Raw genomic sequence first — 11,894 nt, 5'->3', positions numbered from 1 at the left:
GGTGGCAGCAGCATTAGCACTGTGATTCCCTGTGGTGTGTGTAATGTTGCCTGAAATAAATGAGTAATTATGGGATATATTAACTATCATCCCCTGTGTCCTAAAAAATCAGGATTCTCAGTGTGGAAGAAAGGAGGTACAGCTGTAATTTTTTTAAAGATTAAATAAAAAATCTGTAGCCCTGATATTTAATTGGAACTAACAGTATGAACTTATGAGGTATTTATCTATCCTTCTACCTATATCTGTTAACTCTTTCCACTGAAAAGGCTCAGAAAAAATGACCAACCCAGTAAGAGCGAGCATCTCTGGAGTCCACATTGTGGTCACGAGATGCCATTTCCCACTAAAAGTCAGGGCTGTGTGGAGAGATGACTGAGAGCAGGTCTGAGGAGGAAAAGTACAAAAGGAGTCTGGAACGTCTTGACATAAACGACAGCATGGAATCCATCACTGATAGGCTATGCGTAGGTGGGGTAGTGTCAAAAGAACACACGAGCCAACCCACAGAGGTTGCCAGTGGGCAAAGACAGCACAATTTGAGCTTTGATCCTAGTCAGAATTGCAACAAATTGAAACTCACCAAATTTATGTAAATCCACGAATTCATAATATATTGTAAAAATGAATTGGTCACTTCCAGAGGATAATAAAAAACTAGTTTGTTATTTTGCAAACTGGTAAATATAGGGGAAGAAGGACACATTTATCCTGCCTCTCCTATATGAGCTATATCACTGGGTAACTTCATGGTAGATGAAAGGAAGCATCTGTTTATAGAGAATTCCAGCAAGTAAATGAAAAAGAAATGATGGAATTAAAATATCATTTTGTAGCGGTGGCAGCTGTGGTTCTTTTCATTATCTTATGTAAAACACTGGAACAGTCTCATCAATGTTGCCATCATCTGTTTAACACTCTCAGTATATTTTCTCAAAGCCTATTTACTTATAAATTGTGTGGAATGACAAAATTAATAAGCAATAAAATTTGAATCACAGCACAATGAAAACAATATATGTCACTATTTTGGACACCCAGTGAGTTAATGGATCTAGGGACCGAGCATCCATGGCTATGAACACCACAGAAGGAGAGGCAGCCCAACAGTATGTGGCCCCTGATGAAGGAAAACATCACCACCATGAGTCCTGTGTAAGAGACAGAAGCTGAGTCTGATCAAGCTTCTAGATCCAGCTGACCATGAGCAGTGGAGTCCATCAAACTGTCCCATGAGTGGGCAGCAAGCAAACTCCAGACTGTGGGAAACCCACAGTCAAAGAGCCTGGATTCTTCAACACATGAAATGAAAAAAAAAGGGATGAAGTGAGAAGCTATAGATTAAAAGAGAGGTAAAAGATACAGTTTTAAGGTGGGCAAGACTGAGCTGTAGTTTCTAGGGATGCACACTTGGATGATAAACTATAAAGAAATGCCAGGAAGTGATTACTGTAGAAGCCAGGTAGTGGTTACTCTTGCGGGGGGTGAGGGGGGGGATGCGATTGGGACAGGGAACAGGAAGGAGCTGCTGGGGTGGCTGCAACATCCTATCTCTTGGGTTACAAGAGCTTTTGGGTGTTTGCCTTACACTACTTCATTAAATTCTGTTTGTTTTGTGTATTTTTCTGTATCTCTATTTTATTTTACTGTAAAAAAAGATTTTTTAAAAAGGAATGCTTAAAAACTGATGCAGGGGCCGGCCCTGTGGCTGAATGGTTAAGTTTGCGTGCTCCACTTTGGCGGCCCAGGGTTTCGCCAGTTCGGATCCTGGGCGCGGACATGGCACCACTCATCAAGCCGTGCTGAGGCGGCATCCCACATGCCACAACTAGAGGGACCCACAACTAAAAATATACAACTATATACCAGGGAGTTTTGGGGAAAAAAAGGAAAAACAAAATCTTTGAAAAAAAAATGATGCATATCTATTAAAATAAGTCACATACTGCATATTCATATTCATATTCATATAGCACGTGTGTGCTATTCATATGTGACTAGCATATATTCATATTGACTAGCATATATTCATATAGCACATATGAATAGCACACTTTGGGAAACATTGACCTTTGCCATAAACCTGAGTATAACTGGGAACCAGAAGCCACCTTGCCCCAGGAAAGTCTCTCTCTAAAGCCCTCTGTGCCCACTTGGAGTGGATGGACTTCAAGGTCGGGGGTGGGGAGGAGTACAGCAGGAAACTAGTGTCTGTATTGGACAGCTTGAGGATACAAGAGACAGCCAGTGGGCATGGTGTGGGTGGAGGAGCTCCTATCTAAATACATCCCAAGTCCTACCCAACATATGCGGCTGAAACCCGGGACCGTTTCAACCATAGCATCTCCTCGGCAGCCCACTTTGGCCCCTGCAGAACTGCGCGAGGCCAGTGGGGATGGCCAGAGATGCCACAGCTAGATTAACTTCCTGAGGTACACAGAAACCTGCAGCAGAAGTGTCTTGGAGGCAAAAGCCATGAGTGTGGTAGAGACCTCGGGGGGTACCTGTCCAGCTGTCACCTCTCCACATCAAGAACTGTACCCACAACCCAGTAGACATGCCTGTACTATGTGATCCTGTCCTCCTGGTCCTAGCTGATTTGACCAGGGAGGGACACAAAACCCCTGCTGGAGGTAGTGGACACATGTGCTTTACTGCCCAGCATCTATTTCCCCTCCCTCTGCTAAGAGCACCTCAAATTTCTTTTCAGACACCTCCCTTCTCCCATGTGGTCAGGGTGGGATAACCCCATCTGCAGTTTGAGACTGGATTAAGCCAACAAATTAAGCCTATTGCCAGGTGTTCATGGAGGGGTTAGGAGTCCAGGCATGTGCCACTGTATCTTGTTCCCTTGGCCCGTGATTGGTTGAGGGATGAGCACTTGACTCAGGCTGGTCCAATCAGAATGAACCTTACAACTCCTATAGGGAATGAGACACTCCATTCCCCCGCCCCGCCCCCCCCCCCCCCAACTCCCTATCTTCTGCATGGTGTGGGGTGAGGATGAAAGGTCTGGAACTACCACAGCCACTATTGGGAACTTGAGGGAAGGTGCCCTGAGAATAAAGCTGGAACTCAGAGGTGTGCAGAGCGATGGACATTGCAGAGAAATGGAGCAAGTTCTCTGAAGACATTCTGAACCTCTGGGGCCAGTTCAGTCATTCCTTTGGGTTTCATTACATGAACCAATATTCCTCCTCTTCCTTTTTTTTTCTTTTAATTGAACCAGTTTGCATCAAGTTTTCTGCACCTTGCAACTGGACATGTTAGGAACCATGTGGCTGCAGGTAACAGAAATCTCTACTAACAATGACTTAATCAAATATAGGTATACTTTTTACACAAAATATGAAGTCGGAAAGGTGATGGTCCAGAACTGCTCCCGTAGCTCAGTGGTGTCACGCACACACATGAATGCATGTATGAACGAATGTCATGGCATCCAAATAAGGCCTGGATTGTACCAATGTCAATTTCCTGGTTAAGATACTGTACTAAAGTTACAGGAGATGTTACCATTGGGGAAAACTAGGTAAAAAGTACACGGGGCCTATCTATTATTTTTGCAACAATTTCTGAATCTATAATTATTTCAAAATTAAACATTTTAAAAAAGAAGATATGTAAGTGCATGGACAATTCTGCACATGATTTCAGGGACTTCACAACTTCCTGGGGCTCATCTAGCTTGCTAGGATGAAAGGAGGCCAGGGCAGTATTCACAGGTCCTCCCACACACAACCCCACACCCCACCATCACCACCCAGGCCCTCCCTATTAAGCTGCTTCAATTTCCCAGTGAGACTGAGAACAAGGCAGCTCAAAGAGAGAGGTGAGCATACGTGAAAGCTTTTCAGCTACTTTTCTTGAGGGCGGGGTGGGCATTTGTGCATGCACACACACCCACCCCCGTACTCTGCAACAACCTGAGACTCATGCAGTGCCACAATACGAAAAGTGCCCTCCATCTAAGGGCTCCCGGAGGTCTCCTATCAGAATTCAGTTACCACTCTGGGACCTACACTCTCGACCTTTCAAAGTCATCTTCTTGTTCCTAGCCCATACATAGACTTTCAGACAAATAACTCAGTTGGGAGAGGAAATTATGCACCTTCTCGGCTCTAAGTTCCCCTGAGTCCACTGGTGCCAACGCCCCAGGGCCCCGGCTCTGCCTTTGTCCAAAACGTCTTGTTGAGATTCAGGTTCCAGCACAGCCCCTCAGCACCCTGATGCTCTGCTGCCCTCTGCTGCTGGCTTCTCAGCAGTACTTGGAAACCCGAAGAAAAAAGCCGGAGCCCCAGTGGAAAAATGAGTACAGGACAAGAACAAGAAAGACAGAAAAGAAGAAATGCAATGGGATAATAAGCTCATGAAAAAGATTTACTCTCACTGCTAATTAAAGAAGTGCACACTATAACAGCAAGGAGGTACTATCCCCCCTCAATCAGATTCATGATAAGCGAAAAGAATGACGTCTCGGGCTGGGGACTTGGCTTGTCACAACAAGGCATGCACAGAAAGTGATCACCTCAGCCGGGCACCCCCTGTAACCCACCCGGGCTCTGGCGCCCCAGTACCCCATTGGGATTGCACAGCTGGAGTGAGGGTAAGTCGGCAAGGTCTTTTGGGGGAGCAGTTTGGTTCCATGTACCAATGACCTTTAAAATTCCAACCACTCTGAATCTCAAACATTCCACTTCTAGGAATTTTTCCTAAAGAAGTTATCAGACAATTGAGTGAAGAAGTTATAAGCAGAAGAGCCAATCTTCATACTGCCACGTTCTCAGACAAGATGCCCCCATCCTTCTCCCAGAAGCCAACCAAGCAGCCATTTCAAAATTTAGAACCAGGCTGGTGGTTCCTTTGAAGCTGACCGCCAAGGGGCCCTTTGTTACCTGAAACCTTTCCCCCACCCCCCTCCACAGTCACAGTAATGGGGCCAGTCTCCACCTGTTTTACTCTTTCCTTTATTGTCTATCTCCTCACTAGAACAAAAGCTGAATGGAGGCAGAGATGCCGTCCAGGAGTTCCAAGGGGTGGCCAGCAGCGGGGGAGTAAACAGGAGCCTGAGTAGCCCAATGAGCACTGAGGAGCTGCAGTTTAGAACTGGCCCAGGTGGATGTGGGACAATAGCCTGCCCTCCCAAACATGCTGGAGGAAGGTGACAACCTTCAAAAACAGGAGGCTGACATCTGTGTTACATCTGTGTAAACCTCTACATCAACATGGATATTTTTCACAGGGTTACTTATGATAAGAGAAAACATTGGATGACCAGCTGTAGGAGAATGGCTATACAAATTGATACATCCACATGATGGAATTCAAAGGGAGGGAGTGGCACTATTCCTACTGACATCTGTTCCAGTCTGCTAAAGCTCGGTAACAAGCCACTCCCAACCTTAGAGCTTAAATAAGAGCACCATTGATTTTCCTCACCAATCTGCAGTCTGGGAGGGCTGGCAGACAGAGCTTGTCTCTGCTCCATTTGGCACCTTGAAGGCCAGCCGCTGGAATCTCCTGAAGGCTCACTCACTCCCAGGTGGCACCTGGACTGTGAGGACTCCTTGGGCATCCCTCTCTCTCCCTTCTTCCCTCCCCTGTCCTGCCCCTGCCCCTCCTTGTGATCTCTCCAGCAGGGCAGCTTCAGCAAAGCTGAGGGATCCCATGGCATGCATGCCAAGAAAGACAGAGCTGGGTGGAGGCTGTATTGCCTTCTCTGATCTAGACTCAGAGGTCATTCAGCATCACTTCTGCCACGTTCTCTTCAATAGAAGTGTGTCACTTAGACCAGCTCATATTCAAGGGGAGGGGATTCAGGCTCTGTCTTTTGTGAGAGGAGTGTCAAAGAATTTGTAGACATAGAGTAAAACCACCACGTAGAAAGATGTTCACAATATATTAAGAGAAAAAAGCAAATTACAGAACAGTATGAACAGCCTGGCCAAGCTAGCAGCCCCTTTGCTATCCACCCACCCCCAGTACTGGGACCGGAAGGAACCTGGCCACCCCAGCCTCCCAGCGGTACAGCCATGTCTAAGCTCCAGGTGTAGGCTGAGTCACATCCGGATATAATCTCTGTTCCCCCAGACAGTAACTCAGAGTTGTTCCCTTAGTAGTAAAACCAGAGTTCTAATAGTACCCACCTTAGAGTTGTTGTGAGGATCCAGTGAGCTACCCAAGTGTTAACCCAGCACCTGGTACACAGTAAGCGCTCAGGTGCTAGCGGCTCCACCTGGACAAGCCTAGACCGGCACAGGCCTACACACTGGGAGCTAAGACCCTGGTGAACGTTTTTGGCAGTGACTGGATGCTGTTCCACTAGTGTGAGTCCCACCACAGTGGAGTGTGACTCCAAATTCTGGAGCTCCGGGTAACCACAGCAGCCACTCTCCACCACACCTGGACCAGACTGTGCCTCTGCCAATTCCCACAGGACAGGCCTCCTGGGCTGGGCAAGGCCTTCCACATGCTGAGCGCCATGCAAGGCGCTGCAGACATGAGGAGAGGAGAGGACAGCCTCTGCTCTCAGGAACTCACACGCTAGTGGGAGGATAGAAGAATTAACAAGGACTGTAATGCAGGGAACAGGCAGGAACACAGAAAAAGGTGTGGGGTACCAAACAGTGCAGAGCGGGGGATTATCCCTCAATGGGAGATCAGAAAAGGGTTTCATGGATGAGCGTTTGCCAGGTGGACAAGGGGGAGGGAAGGGAGGAAACGCAGGCAGAGCAAACAGCAGTCAAAGGCAGAGGTCAGCTGGCCCAGATGGGCATAGCACTTTCTGAACCACAGCAGTTCAGGGAGACTGAAGTGAATGGGTGAGGACGGGCGCATGCGACAAGGTCTGGGTCCAGCATGAGGGGCTTCTCAAGCCCTGATAGACTTGGACTTTATGGAGGGGACACTGCTGGAGAGTCTGCAGTGGAGACTAATACTTAAAAGATAACGCAGGCGGCAGTGGGAGGTTACACTGATGGCAGGAGAGGCTGCTGCCATAGAGCAGGGAAGGATGGAGGGCTGCAGTGAAGCGACGAGGGCACAGGGGGAGGAACAAGCAGCATGGGGACAGAACACTGGGGTGTGGCAGATTTGGGCTTGCAGAGCTGTCAGCCTAATTCCTGGGGCCCATCTTGCTGACTCCACTCTATCCTGAAATGATCAAGCTAGAGGGTTCTGAAACAAAGTGTGCTGTGATCCTGACCACCAGTGGAATCCAAACATCTACAACAAAAATATGAACACCAGTAACAATTGCTGCAACTTATGCTCACAGCGAGTCTGGCTTTGCCTCCTGTAATCCTCACAACCCCTCTGGGAAGAGGGTGTTACTATTCTGCTCTCTTTCCAGAAGTGGAAGAGGCAAGAGGGGCAGGTCGCACTCCCTGCTGCAGGCCTCTCGCCCCTAACCATCAGGCAATACTGCCTCTCACTGGCCCTGCCTCACCCAAGACCCCAGCTGTTCAAGAAACTTGTCCATGGCTGGAGGTGCTCTCCTTGCCAGAACCATCAGTCCCTGCTCAAATTTACAACTCATTCTGAAAGGTCAGCAGCATAGCAAGATAAGTGCAATAAAAGCAAGACAAAAGATAAAGGAGTTCTTTAGCGGGAATACCTTGGTGTTTTTACTGAAATGTCAATGTGGTCACTGCATTTAAATACATATGACACTTCATCATGTTAAGGGAGCATCCTTTTCTTAGCTTCCTAAAAGATTTTATTAGGATTGTATGTCTAATTTTATAGAATTCTTTTCATCTACATTCATAAACAAGGTTACTTTAAAAGGGAAAAAAATCTTTGTTGCATTTTAGTAATAGGGCTCAACCAGAAACATTTTTTAAAACCGAGTTTTCCATTCCTTTTCTAAAACCTGGTCAGCTTATGATGAAAGGGAACCATTGAATCTTTTAATAACAAGAATCTACCAAGCGAACAAGATGAGAGAGCCTTTTTAGAGGTACACCTTCAGTAGCTTCCAAACTTCATTTCTTGATTTTTAGCCATTTCCATCATTTTATTTCTAATGAGTAAATTATGGTCATTCATATTTTTCCTGAAAATTGTCTATATCATTAAGAGTTTCAAATTGATAGTAGGTAACACATTATATTTTTAAAATCATTAACTATTCTCTGCTATCTTTTATTAATTAGATTGCTAGGTATATTTTTTTCATTATTTAAAAAAAACCCTCTTAGACTTATGATTTTGATTTTGCCAGTTAATTTCTGCATTTATCTTTACCATTTCCTTCTATATACTTTTTTTTTCCTTTTTCTTTTTCCTAGGGAGATTAGCCCTGAGCTAACATCTGCCAATCCTCCTCTTTTTGCTGAGGAAGACTGGCCCTGAGCTAACATCCATGCCCATCTTCCTCTACTTTATATGTAGGACGCCTACCACAGCATGGCTTGCCACACTGTCCCATGCCCGCACCTGGGACCCGAACTGGCGAACCCCAGGCCACCGAAGCAGAACGTGCGCACTTAACCGCTGCACCACTGGACCAGCCCCCTCTATCTACTTTTCTTAATCTTGTATTTTTTAACCTTCTTTGGCTGCATTCCAGCATATAATGGGTATCCAAAGCGTGTACTGGATGAATGAATGAATCCTGAAATGCTTGAAGTGGCTGAGGAAAGAAAAAGGATGAGTTCAAAAATAACAGAAGTAGAAGAGTCAGGATGTGCTGAATCAGATGCGGGGGAGGGAAGAGTTAAGGATGAACCCCAGCTTCTGGCTCAGGTAATTAAGTTTTATGGACTGAATTATGTCCTCCTAAAATTCCTATGTTGAAGCCCTAACCCCAGTGTGACTGTATTTGGGGATAGGGTCTTTCATGAGGTGATTAAGGTTAAATGAAGTCATAAAGGCAGGGCCCTAATCCAATATGACTACTGTCCTTATAAGAAGAGGAAGAGGGGGCCGGCCCCATGGCTGACTGGTTAAGTTCACGCGCTCTGCTCCAGTGGCCCAGGGTTTCACCGGTTCGCATCCTGGGCGAGGACCTGGCACTGTTCATCAAGCCATGCTGAGGCAGTGTCCCACGTAGCACAACCAGAAGGGCCTACAACTAGAATACACAACTATGTACTGAGGGGCTTTAGGAAGAAGGAAAAATAAAAAAATTTAAAAAAAAAGAGGAAGAGACACCAGGGATGCACACGCAGAGAAAAGGCCATGTGAGGACACAGCAAGAAGGTGGGTATCTGTAAGCCAAGGAGAGGGCTTAGGAGACACCAAATCTGTGAACACCTTCATCTTGGACTTTCGATCCCCAGAATTCTGAGGAAATACATTTCTGTGTTTAAGCCTCCTAGTCTGTGGTACTTTGTTATGGCAGCCCTACAAAATAATACACTAGGTGAATGGTGGGCACCATTTACTGACTAGATGAGTAGATCTGGGAGATGGTAAGCAGAGATGCCCAATTGGCTGTTGACTCTACATATTGACAGAATGAACCAGAGATCGAGATTTGGGTGTTATAAATGGAAGTGGAACCATGGGAGTGAATCATATACCTATGGAGAATACATAGACATAAAATAAAAAGCTCACAATGGAACCCGAGCAAACACCTCCAACTGGACTCTAAAGGAAGAGATGCCCCTGAAGAAATTTTAGGAGAGGCAGGGAAACACAAGGTAAATTGACAGATTGGGACCATGAGAACTAAGAGAAGAACACTTGAAGTGGACTCAACAGTGCCAGTTGTAACATAAAGATCGAGCCAGATAAAGACTGAAAAGGTTAGCAAGTTGGAGATCAATGGTCTCCTTGACAGGAAAACCATCAGATGGCTGGCAGTAGAAGCTGTGTGGCAAAGAATTTAGGTGCGAACAGGGAGAAAGTAGGGTGGATAACTCAAGAAGCTTGTTTGTTGAAGAAAAAAAGGTGGTGGCTGGAGAGACATCGGTTTCAGGGAGAGTCTCCTTAATGTGTGAAATTCATCTCATACAGCCATTAGAGGAGGCTAAAGATGCAGAAGCGAAAACTCCTGGGAGAGAAGCTGAGGTGGATGGATACCACACAGGTGGACAAATTACACTCACATGGAAGGAGGGATGCCTTTTCCACCCTGATAAGAACAAAGGAGGTAAGGATGGATGTAGATGACTTTGTAGGTGGAAAACAAGAAACTGAGGGTTTTCCCATCTAATGTTCTCTATTTTCACTATGAAGTAGGAAAATACAGTCATCCACTGAGAGTGAGAGGGGTGTGATGGGGTAAACTATTCTAAGAGAATGATGACGTTCTCTAAGAGCTGTAGGGGATGAGTGAAAACTAAGGACATGTGACAGATGGCCCAACAACTCCGAGGACCCAGTTAAGGTTAGTGACAACAAGTATGTAGTAGCACCACCATGTAGGAGCTGTATGAGGAGGAAAGGTAAGTAATGAGATGAATGCCCCCCTAGTGGGGTTTTTGCTAGGGAAAAGCAATGTAAGAATGGGCATAAATGAGTTGAGCTGCCTCCCATCTTTGCCTTCCCCTTCACTTACTTCCTTGTGTGATTCATCCTTAACCAAGGACAACAGTTCTCATCCTTAATAGTCCCAACATTCCCTTTTTATAATGGACACTTTGTTAACACCACCTTTACTGTCCTGAGGTCCAGTCATATATAACCTACCCAGAAGACGTAAGTTTAAAAAATCTATATAATGCCCTCAGGGTAATGCAAAGGAGATGTAAAGTGAAATTTATAATAAAATATCTGTTTCAATATGTAAATCTCAAGCATAACTACAAGGAAAGATTTAACGAAGCAGTCAGATGCTCATGTCTTACAAAGAATCCCCAGGAAGACTCGGGGACAGTCACAGACTGGCCAAAGTGTGCTACGCTTGAAACTCAATTACATGAGTAGTGTGACAGTCTTCCAGTAAAAGTTGACCAATTGCTGCATTTTTAAAAAATTGTTTGAAGTCTCAGGCTGTTAGCATAATGACTCCATTTACAAGAATGGGGATGTGATTTGGTTTCAGGAAACCCAGCCTATCAGAGAGAGAGAAAACAGCAAATACGTAAAATATCACGAGCAGTTGATCATATTAGGTTCTTTGCTCACTACCCCATTTTCTGAGACTCAAAAGTTTGGGGGGTAATCCTACTCTTTATGGTGGTCACCCCAGATTTGGAACACAAGAATGGCCTGTCCTGGGGACTTCTGACTATCTCCCTAATGTCACCCAAGTAGAAACCATAATGCTTCCATCTGGACAGACAGTAAAGACCAAAGAGGACCTCAGGAGGCAGACAGCTCAGAGTTCACGAAGGTGGCAGAGCCAGCCCACAGGCACTAGTACCAAGCTAAGTCTGTTTAATCCTGCAGCGTCTCCTTCCTGACCTAAGATGTTTCACTGTTCATGAGGACTCCTCTTCTGAATGTTCTATTTATATGCAAAATATCTACATACGTTTAAAATCCGAGCCTAGTCACAGCACACCAGATGGGAAACTGCAGAGCTCGGAGGCCAGGTCTCCTACCAGAGTCCCAACAGAGCAGTGAACATTCCAGCTATTCCCGCAATTCCTGGGGTCCCACCCCCATACTCTCTGCTTCCTTATAAAGTGGCTGGGTGGGTTTGAGAAGCAGAGGCTGGGGTGTATTTGGTATCAGTTTTAAAAGCAAGAGGAGCCCTCAGAGGAACAAGCAGGTAGAGTGATATCAACGGTCAGTTTGGAGAGCAGACTCTAAATGAGAATGTAACACAGATAAGATGGCAGGACACACAAGTCAGGAGATTCAGGAGTCTTCCTTTTGCCACTTACCACGGGGTCCTTTGAATCTCCAAGTTTCCATTTTCTCATATGCACAGTGAGAATGACTGTAAATAACACTTACCCTAACCGACCTCAGCGGACTGTTTGGGTGGAAGGGAT

The sequence above is a fragment of the Equus caballus genome, chromosome 6 (genome assembly GCF_041296265.1).
Source record: "Equus caballus isolate H_3958 breed thoroughbred chromosome 6, TB-T2T, whole genome shotgun sequence".
Taxonomy (NCBI): Eukaryota; Metazoa; Chordata; class Mammalia; order Perissodactyla; family Equidae; genus Equus; species Equus caballus.
This window is presented reverse-complemented; position numbering follows the sequence as displayed.